This window comes from Nicotiana tabacum, chromosome 11, assembly GCF_000715075.1.
Source record: "Nicotiana tabacum cultivar K326 chromosome 11, ASM71507v2, whole genome shotgun sequence".
Taxonomy (NCBI): Eukaryota; Viridiplantae; Streptophyta; class Magnoliopsida; order Solanales; family Solanaceae; genus Nicotiana; species Nicotiana tabacum.
This window is the reverse complement of record NC_134090.1, coordinates 130207946-130219624: the sequence shown is the minus strand read 5'-3', so window position 1 is coordinate 130219624 and position 11679 is coordinate 130207946. Positions and strand designations below refer to the sequence as shown.

General features: G+C 33.1%; 1 long non-coding RNA gene across 1 annotated transcript; it reads right to left on the bottom strand.

Annotated features, from left to right (window-relative positions):
- Nucleotides 1–4609: 4609 nt before the first annotated feature.
- LOC107819311 (uncharacterized) lies at nucleotides 4610–9940 on the bottom strand. The gene is made up of 3 exons (XR_012696743.1): nucleotides 9593–9940; nucleotides 8788–8845; nucleotides 4610–4934 (listed from the first exon to the last, which is right to left on the bottom strand). It is a non-coding gene; the product is annotated as an uncharacterized LOC107819311 (long non-coding RNA).
- Nucleotides 9941–11679: the final 1739 nt, after the last annotated feature.

Below are 11679 nucleotides of genomic sequence, written 5' to 3'. Positions count from 1 at the left end.
GATAAAAGGATCAAACAAAAAGATGACTGGAAACAATAAAAGACCGGCTTTTGTATTAGACTACCGGCGAAATGGTATGAATAACAAAACAAACAAAACAACCTGAATAAAATCCTAACACAGCCTCGACAAAACAAACTGATATAACAAACTGGAAAGATAAGAATGTTTGACACATGACAATATTCGGATTACAACCCTAAGAATAATCCGGACAACAGAAATGACAACAAAATAAACCACCACAAGCTTCTCTCTTGCTAACCAAGGAACGGAGCGTCCTCCCACTTTATCAAAATTGGCATCTTAGCCACTGAGCTTCGCATCAGTATTGTCCAGACCATTGCCAACTTCGATATCATCAACCTTAGTCAACAATTCCCAATAGGATTCGAGTGCTTCTGTTATCAGGCCTGATCCCCGCCGAGTGTGTATCATGAGGTGTAAGTAAAGGATTCTGCGCGATATTCTGGGTGTCATTGTCCGGCTTACCACAAACCAACCACCTTCTTTCTTTGTGATTCGAAACAACAAGTTAAAATGGACTCATTCGGTCCCCATTATTAATAACATCTTTTTTTTTCTTTCTTTTTTTTTCGATTTTCTTTTTCTTTTTTTTCTTCATCTTTTCATTTTTTTTTTCATTTTTTCCATTTTTTTCATTTTTTTTGTTGTGGTCGAATCTTATGGAGATTGCCTACGTATCATGACCCCGCATGAATCAGACCTTGCGTAGTTCGGACCAATAAAATATAAACAATACTAAACATTTTTTTTAATTTAAAACAAACTGGGTTTCAAAGGTTTGAAAATGACCTACAAACTCGAAAATCAAACGACCCACATATTATAATCAAAAGTTTTACAAACTCCAAAACAAACGGCCAGCTTCCTTTCTCCGTTTGACAAATGCAACCAAACGGTTATTTTTGCAAATGTGACCCCTTCCAAATTTTGAGGCCGGAGAGGATTATTTTATGACACTTTACACACTTGTCCGTTCTTTTACGAAAATAGCCTTTCGACAACTAAAAGATACTCTGAGGCTATTTCGGCAAGAACAGTTTAAGACGCGGCCGAAGCTGGCTCGGCTTATTTTGACCAAAAATCTAAACGGTATTCACTTGACCGTTGACTCTTTGTTTTTTTTTCAAATTATAATAAAACCTGGTGTTGCAAACACGGCCCTTCAGCGCCTCGGGGACGAAGATTTTTAAGGCTGTGTGGGTCAACTGGACCAAATTTTTAAAAAATGACCCAAAGGTGGCTGTTTATGCAAAGTCAGCCTTCCGGCATCCCTTTCGGGAACATTCGGCTATGTCTGGATAAAACAGCGTCACCCGACTTCTTTATGACTCTTAAAATTTGACATATTATTTTTTGGCTATTTTTTTTTTAGCAAAAGGGGAGGTTGGACACCGCCCGACTTATTTATGACAAAATTTAAAATTTTGACACGTTTTTATTTATTTATTGGTTTTTGGCTATTTTAGCAAAAAGGGGGTTGGACCCGATGAGGGTTGCCTACGTATCTCACATCCGGTGAGAATCAAACCCGCGTAGTTCGGACAGGTCATGAATAAAGTAAATAAACTAATTTTAAATTATTTTTTTTTTGAATTTGTAAAAGAACTGCTTTAAAAGAAGAAAGGAAGTATATATTTTTTTTTTGGATTTTTGATTGATTTTCTTTTTGAAAGAAAGACTTCTAAGAATTCCTTTTCTTTTGATTTGAACTTTGAGAATTTCAAAAGTAAAGGGAAGATATTTTTTTTTGTTTGAATTTTTATTTGTTTTCTCTTATTCTAAAGAAGAAAGAAAATATTTTTTGGAATTTTACCTCTAATAAAAGAAATGCTCTCTAAATTTTTTTTTATTTGAATTTTGAATTTTCTTTTCAATTTTTAAAGAAGAAGGAAAATATTTTCGGATTTGTTTTATTTTATTATATATATATATATTTTAATAATTAAAAAGACTTTCTAAAGAAGTCAATAATGGAAAATATTTTTGGATTTTTTGTTTTGAAAATTGGGAGTCTAAAAAAAAACTTTTCTAGACTTTTTGGCAGGACAAATATTTTTGCAACAAATAAAGATATATATACATTTTTTGGAAATAAAGAAAAACTTTTTGGATTTATATATATATATATATATATTTGCAACAAATAATAAAACCACTTTCAACGCCCGACTCATTTTATTTTATTATTTTTATTTTTATTTTGGAATCTAAACAAATAAATAAATAAAAACCCATTTTAAAAACAAGACTCTTTTTCATTTTCATTTTTATGGCAAGACAAACTATTTTTTTTTTCTAATTTGTTTTTTTTTTAAAAACAAGACAGAACAACAACTCTTTTTTTTTCTATTTTTTCTTTGCTTTTAATAAAACAAACTAATAAGACACATTTGTTTTTCAAAATTTTGGCAGAGTTTTGACAGTATTTGGGCATTGGTTTTTTACAAAAATAAACAATCAATTCCCTAACCGCTATTTCCTTTTTTTTTTTTTTTTATCAATTTCAAAATATTATTCCTGATATTCAAAAGTCAGTCAACACACAAATCCGGATCAAATAAATGCGCAAGTAGCAGCAAGTAAGATGTATCAGGATGGTCATTTTCATTTTTTTTGGTACACCTGTCCTAGACAGACCCAACCCCTGTGTTGAGCCTCCAAAGTCAAATGCACGTGATGCAAACAATCGCTCCTACTAGGGATCTGGCATGAAGCTGAGTTATTCTAAGTGAAAAAACCTGAGGCATATTGTTCTAGCCCTGGCTCACCCAAGTGGACAGCTTGAGCCGAAGTGGGGGCAACGTACCGGGAGCACGAAAGTCTGCCCGTCCTAGTTACTTGTCCCAACTTCGTCTTATTTGGTATGACTTCTAACAGAAAGGTGGGCCACGCGCACGTGTACACCATAAGTTCAGAAGACTCAGAAAGAAGAAGGGTTTCGTAGCAGTTGTATATACACAATCCAGATAATATTAAAGCGGTAAAAACATCATTTAGCACATTAGGCATATATCATGTAAAAATCAGATAATAAATAAAGCCAACTATAACAATTATTTTAAGATCGATTTCTTGAACCCTGAACCAGTAGTTCTGGGTTAAATATCCCCAGCAGAGTCACCAGAGCTGTCGCACCTCCTTTTTTCGCCCCCGCGAGGGTGCAGGGAGTTTTCTCCAATTAAAGGACTTTCAAAACGGGATTTGTTTTTTTGTTTCAGAGTCGCCACTTGGGAATTTTAAGGCGTCCCAAGTCACCAATTTTAATCCCTGAATCGAGGAGAATATGACTCTGTTTATTATTCTGCGAACCAGAAATCCTGAGTAAGGAATTCTGTTAATCCGGAAGAAGGTGTTAGGCATTTCCGAATTCCGTGGTTCTAGCACGGTCGCTTAACTGTTTTTATTCTTGGCTTAATTATCTCGATTTTACATTTTTATTGCATGATTTTGTTATCGCTTCTGTTTAGATTGTTTACAATTAATGACCCTTCTTCGAATCGAATCACGCATACGTGTATTCGTTTTATATATTATATATTTGCGTGAAAAATCGTGTCACGCGTGCGTGTACACAATGATATTGATAATATATTTATTATAAAATAATTATTTTTTCGAAATTGTGTTTTAAATAAAATCAAGAACCTTCGCACTTTTTGTATGATTAAGTAGTGAACCGCACATCTCGGGTTTTATGAAATTTATTTAAGATCCTCCGACGAATCTCTTTTTAATAAAAATTTACTCGAAGTTGCGCGAACGCATAATCCGAATTGCCTTTAGAAGTATAATCAAGTCACGCGAACGCATCCTTAATTATGCAAATATTCTTGACAGTAATATAAATTCTCTACAAATGTTTATTGCATCCATCTATTTTTAAATGTAAGAGTCATGGAGAATCACCGATTGGGATGCCACCAAATTTCTTGACAAAGAATCCAAAATTTATTAGGCGTTGCTACAAGTCTTATTTTACGCGTATGAATTATATACCTCAAAACTATTCAAATTTTAAAGAATTAATGATATGAAAAAGAAACAAACAACATGTAACTAAAAATACTACCATTTTTATCGTGGATACAACATTAATATATCAAAAAATCGAATCGCATTTAAAACTGGAAAAAGAATTAATTTGATAAACAAATTAATAGTTTAGGAAGAATTTTTATTGTTATATTTAATGCGAACTCTATTTCTACATATCCTTGACATAAAATGTTGCAATTTGTGCTTATAAATCCCATATCCTTCTCATATACTTGTTTTTAGTCCAAAGTTATAATTGTTTGGTTAATTTGTTTACAATGGTAGATAAGAATCAAGTTGATAAGAAAGAAAACTATTATACAAATTGATTCAATAAAATTGCATCACATGCAATATAGTTGTACGTTTGAACCATTCCTAATATTCTAAACTCATAACGAATTATATCAACTCACCTTTCACTTATGGTTATCCATGTAACTGTTATCACGCCATGTACGAACAACATACAAATTTCATCAATCTAGCTTTAAATAAAATCGGACTTTTGTGACAAAATATGCTAGTAATGTAGTTTTTTGATACTTCCATACTATTCCATATTTAGCCAACAATATCATAAGATTTAATTAATGGCTAGCTTTCTGCCATGTTCCCTATCTTATAATTTGAATATAGCTATACTTAATGAAATTCTGAAATAAATAACATTATTACAAAGCTTATGCGAATTTCAAAGGATGATTAACTAACAGTTCTCACATCAAATGTAAGCTACTATATTAACCAGCTGAAACAAAACTGAAATTTAAACTAATAGATTTAAACGAGTAAAAGACATAATTATAATTTTGAACTTCATTTATTTGGCAATGTTGAAGCTTTCCACAACATGAGTCTAAAATATATACCTGATATTGGAAGCAAAAGAAAATGAAGATGAGAATCAGCAGCAGTAATAACAGTACAACAGCAACAACTGCCCAGCAACAGTAACAACCCAGTAACAGACCGGTGGAGTAGTAATCCCAAAAATAAAAGCTTTAAGCTTTAAATGAAACAACAACCATTAATACTAATTTCAAACAAAGAAAGAAAGCAGAAGATTTTTTAGTTTTTATTTTTATTTTGAAAACTTAAATATTTTTCGGAATTTTTCTTTCTCTTAAATGTTCAGCCCTTTTTTTTCTCTCTTCTATTCTCTGTCCGTTTTTTTCTCTCTATCTGTGTGTTTTTTCTCTCTATCTGTCTCTTATAAATCTGATTTCAAGACTTCATATATATAATCCATCCCATAAATCTTTCAATTAATTAAAACCAATACTTTTTCTCTACCAAACTCATTATCTTTCCACTCATCCCCATTACATTAAAAAAACATATCACATCACCCCATTATATTTTGTCCTCCATGCCTAACATAAAATAATGCAAGATTCCCCCCACTAAATTTTGTCTTGTCCCCCCTTTATATTAAATAACCATATCACAATCCACCCCATTTTATTTTGTCCTCCATACTTCATATAAACAATTACAAAATGTACAATTCCTAAACTACCCCTCCGACCCTATTGCAAATTACTATTTTACCCCCGAAAGTACTATAAATTACCAAACTACCCATCAGCTATAACACATCAATTAATCAAACTTAACCAAAATATAGACAATATGATTAATTTCTAACAATGTTCAAACAACAAATTTCATGAACATGATTTCTTCAACATTTCAACAACAAAGCACATGAACATGATTTCAACAACATTTCAACAACAAATCACATGAACACAAATTGAACAACAAAGAACAACTAAAATTTGATTGAACAATATTTTAGCAACAAACAATCTTATTTTCGGATTCAACAACAACAAACAAGTATATTTAGATTTCTAAATTCAATCATATTGAACTTAAAATCAATTCTAACAACATTACAACCAACAATTCCTATATTAAACTTTATGAGACAAATTCAAGAAATAATTACAAATGGTAAACAAGAAATCAAGCTATACAAATTTCGGATTCAAGAACAATCAAACAAAGTATGAACATGAATTAAATCTATATTAAACAACAAGCATGACAGATTCAAACGATTAAATCAATATATTTCTTTCAACACAACTAAATTTTTTTAGACAAATAACAAGATTTGTTGTTAGAAACAATTATGAACTTAAACTTGAACTTAACAATATTAACAATTTCTAAAAATACATAAACACATGAAACAAATTGAAGAAATAATCAATTAAATTTCAATTTGAATCTAACAAACATCAAACTAACAAATATTCATTCTAACAATAAAACAAACATGAAATAAACATGAAAAACCACTAATTAAATTTCCATTTGAAATCTGAAAATTAACTCAATCAAAACACATGAACAAAAATAAAAATTAATTCAACGATAAACAACGAACAAAACAAGAATCAAATATTTAACGATTTTAACTTTGAGAAATATAAAAACGAAATATGGACAAAATAAAACTCAAAAACCAACTAACCGGAGATGAACAACGACGAACTCGATTGTATGGACTGTTTCGACAAACCTCAACCAAAACTTGAACAAACGAAATGGTTTGAGTCTCATTTTTGGACTGGACTGAAGCAGTAGCGATCATAGGGTCATCCATGGACGTCGAGCTCGAACTTGAGCTTGACGCAAAATGACGAAGATGAAGCAGAAGCAACTGGCGATGATGCTGCCATGGACGATGGGGCAGAAGCTGGACGAAGCAGCTCGGGGACTTGAAGTTGAACAACGAAGCAACAGCAGCTGGAGGCGACGAAGAAAACTGAAGCCATAGCAGCTGCGTGAGCAGCAGTTCGTCGAGGATAACGTTAAAAGCAAGCCGCGATGGGTTTTCTCCTCCGTTGGTAGAGGGTTTTCCGGCGGAGAAGAAGATGAAGCAGCGGCGGAGGAGCTGGTCGTGAGGTGAAGACTGGTGGTCGACGTTTGGCAGCCATGGTTGGAGTTTGGTGAAGCTTGGAGAAGAAGAAGATGATATGAGGGAGGGCGGATGGTTTAGCAATTTTTTAGGGTTTTTGGGTTTTGTTTTTTGTTTTGTTTTGTGTTGTTTGTAAGATAATAGGATGTTGGGTTATGGACTGGGTCGACCCAGTTCGAAATGGACTGGGTCGTAGGGAAGATTGGGCCAATTTTTGGGCCTGTGGCTTGAAATTGAAGAAGAGACCTAATTCCGACTTTCTTTATATTTTTGCTTTCTTTTCTTCTTTTATTTCTCTAAAACTAAATTATAAAAATACTTAAACTATTATTAAGAACTAAATTAAGTTATAAAAGTGCAAATTAACTCCAAATAACAATTAACGCACAATTAAGTAATAATTAAGCATAAAATTGTATATTTGGACATTAAATGCTAAAAATGCAAAAGATGCCTATTTTTGTAATTTTTATTTTTTTGTAAACAAATTTAATTAGTAACAATTATAGAATTAAATCCTACATGCAAATGCGACATATTTTTGTATTTTTTTTATTAATTTAACAAATAAACAAACACAGACAAATACAAATAATTATCCAAAATTTCACACCAAGGAAAATCATTTTATTTTGAATTTTTTGGGAGTAATTCTCATATAGGGCAAAAATCACGTGCTTACAGAGACAAGTATGAATAGTTAGTCTTAAAGAGTCAGCAGCGTGTGAACGATAAAATTATATCGCCATTTGTCATATCAATAGTTACCATATAGTATATTCTGAAAATATTATTGCAAAGAAAAAAAATTATGTGATACAATTTTATGGACATGGACATGGACATTCCCTTGTCACTTAGCCCAGACAAACACTTTATGTGATATAATTTTAATAAAAATTCTAGTTTTGAGTACTTGGACCCTTCATACAATTCTTGACTTCCATCTCTAAGCAACTCGAAAAAGTCTTTGTCATTTGAAGCAGGCTCATCATTTAACCTTTCTTCACCCCCTTCTACTTTTGACGGACCTACATCAACCCTATCGTGTCTTAGGCCCCCAAATGCTTCATTGATCAATAATTCTACATGATTTTCAGGAGGTAATGTCTCTTGTATAACCTCAATATTTATAGAATTAGGCAGTACATTTCTTTCACCATGAATACTCCAAGTGACATAATTTTGAGGGAATGGTTTGCATACCAAATGATCAAACGCTACATCTCTAGTCTGCCACTTTACGAATCCACATTTAGAACAAGGACATTTTATTCTATCTCCCACAACAGCATTAGCAAATGCAAAATCTAAAAACTGATTTAACCCAAACAAATACTCAGTGGTGTTCCTTGGCTTTGTAATCCAAGATTTATCCATAGGAAAGTATTATCTTTCAAATGTGAACCTTTCAGAATATAAAGAGAAAATATCAGTTCTCTATTATTAGCATACATAATAATAATAATAATAATTATGAAGCAATAATACATACAACAAAAGCCATCTATAATCATAAACACTACCAAACATGAAAATTCCAAAACAAAGAATGCATTTGCATAGTCATAGTCATATCTCCCAACAATAATAAGTAGATTCAAAGACAAGTAAGTCAACAAACTATAAGCATCATGATAGAAAATAAAGTTAAGAAACATGTAAGAATGCATTTTGTACGTTTCAATTCATGTTTAAGTAATTTTTTGTTCTTTCAAGTTGTTTCAATTTTGTACTATATGTGGAAGAAGTGAATATAGTACTGCAATGTACAAAAATAAATTTCTTACCTCCGATATCGACAGAATCCCAAAACCTTCAATTATATTTTCCGATAAATCAGTCTCCCTGTCCAATTTGATCAAAACAACAAAAATTATACTCGAAACAGAAAAATATTTGACAAATTGAACACTACCATTGTTAACCTCACGCTAATTGGAACCAAAATACTTGAAAATTTGAGTCCTCTCAATACACTAAATAGAAACCTCATTCCTAATGCACCCAAAGCTGATTTATCATACGTGCATGCATAAAATTGCATATATATTTTCGAAATTATTCACAACTATTAAAAGAATACTTCAATTAACAATGAAGAAAGGAAAATCTGGTACAAATGTATGGAATTAGAGTGCAAATGTAGGAAAAATCTGGTACAAAATTTGAGAGCGTCAGATGCTAGAATACTTCAATTAACAAAGCATCTAAAATTAAAAATCCATAGTTTTCGTTTTTCATGACAATCCATATGAAAAATTGATATTAACCAAAATGGCTTATGGAATTTTTTTGTATGAATCTATTCTTATAAGAATCTGCTAGACTTTGTATGAATTAGTTGAATTTTATTTCATAGGGAATGTGAGACTTTAGAAAGGAAAGAAGCTAGTGTAATTCAAAAGTAATTTCAGACATCCAAGTATCTGAAAATTCAAATGCAAACCAACGTTTGTATACTAGTGAGATTTCAAAAATCTGCTAGATCTGTTCTTATAAGAATCCCTAATTTTGTATGAAAGATGCTTATTTTCCATAGATACGAGAGATAAAAGATGTAGGGAAAAAGAAAGATGGATATTTTTCCATTACCTCTCAATATGCAACTTCTTTGCAAATTCTTTGCCACCCACAGTGCTTCTTTCCTCTTGTAGTCCAAAAAAATTCTAAGACAAAAACGAAATTCCACAGATCTATACGAGCCGTGCCTTTTAGTTGTTTGGGAAAATTATATTCTTAAAACCGCAATTTCAAATCTTAACATTAAAATCTCATTAAGGTAAAAAGAAATTACTTCATGAATCCCAAACGAGATTCATGAAAGAAGAAGGCAAGCAGAAAGAAGAGAGCATGGAAGGCTGAAGTTTCTTTTTAAATAAGAGTGAAAATCAGAGAAGAAGAGAGTAAAGATTGGGGAAAGCGGAAGTTTCGGAAAAGATTGGGAAAAAAAGGAAGGAGTGTAAAATAAATTACCCGCTATTATTTTAGGGTTGCGGAAGTTTTAGAACCCCGTAAATTGTATAATTTTGCGGAGGCTAATATATTGCCGCAAAAGTATGCAAATTGCGGAGGTTACTTATACCCTCCGCAAATAAACCTCCGCAATTTACCCTTTTTTGTAGTGTTTAGCCAACACTAAGACCTGCCCAATGCCTAGTCTTAGTACCTTTTGAAACACTTAGAAACCCTCACATTTCACTCTTGTGTCCCTTTTGAATTGCACACGAAATTCCCCATACAGATCTGACTAAATCCAAAGGCACTTATTTATAGCACATAGGAAACCTTTGGCACTTGAAAACACATTGACACTTGTTGTCTACAACTTTTGCCACTTGACGAGCTAATGCTAAATCTATTCCTATCTTGTAGTTGACATCCCCAACTACATAGGCCACGATCTACACAAAATGATAGTGGATACAAACATAAAGCAGTCATGGGTACAAGTAGTTACAAATAGGTAACTGCCAACAACTTTGGCACGTGCATTTCATGTGCACTTTTGCTGGCTAGCTGCAGCACGCCCAAAGATGGAATTGCACCCAACTTTGGCTCTTTTGATATAACGCCGCACCAATGCCTTGTCCGCAACCCGCCGCTCATGACTTTGCCACAAACACCCGACGTCATTGCCGCTCGCACACGCCTTGGCCGAGTTTCTGCCTTGTCCATTGTCACGCCCCGAACCTGGGCCTGGACGTAACACGGTACTCGGTGCCTGACTACATGTGACCGAGCGAACCAACTGGCTGGCTGAATCAATATGTGGTATCATAACATACTGAATGCGGAAGATAAACTAACACATGTTGATATACTGAAAGTCTGGATGATATAAATCAAAGTGCGGAAATACTAATACAATTCTGAAACATATTTGTAGCCAACATGGCTTAACATAAAAAGTCTGAGACTCTGTCTAACTGTTACTCTAGTCTATGAAGCCTCTAATGAAGTACTGAAAACACTGACTATCTAAAAAATACTGAAGACTGTAAGGTAATGATAATGCCCCGAAAGAACTGGGATCACCAAATAGCTGGTACGAGAATCCTAGCGCTTGGAATCATCAACCTGTAATTCATTGCCTGCATTGTGAGATGCAGGCCCCGGGCAAAAGGGACGTCAGTACATTTGAATTGCATTGGTATGTAAAGCAACTGAAAGAAAGAATTATAAATGCTAAAACTGAAACTGAAATGATAACTGATAACTGAACTGATAATTCGTAATTGAACTGATAACTGATAACTGATAACTAAACTGATAACTAGTAATTGAACTGATAACTGAACGGTAGCTAATAATTGAACTGAAAGGAAGTATGGATATGAATACTCCCTCTTCTGAATGATGAACAACCTGTTTATCTGAATATTAAACTACGGCCTCGGGCCCAAGTATACGTATACATAACTGCGACCTCAGGTCCAAAATGCATAAAGCATAAACTGCGGCTTCAGGCCCAAAGATGCATAAAGCATAAACTGCGGCCTCAGGCTCAAATACAAGTGTTCAACATTCAGGGATTTAAAATCAGGAATTGAGAATCATACTGCAATATATGATAGTGAAATAATGAATCACATTGAGTTACATAATACTGGAATACTGGATCACGTTGAGTCACATAATACTGGAATACTGAATAGGACTAGACTAAGACATGTATTCTT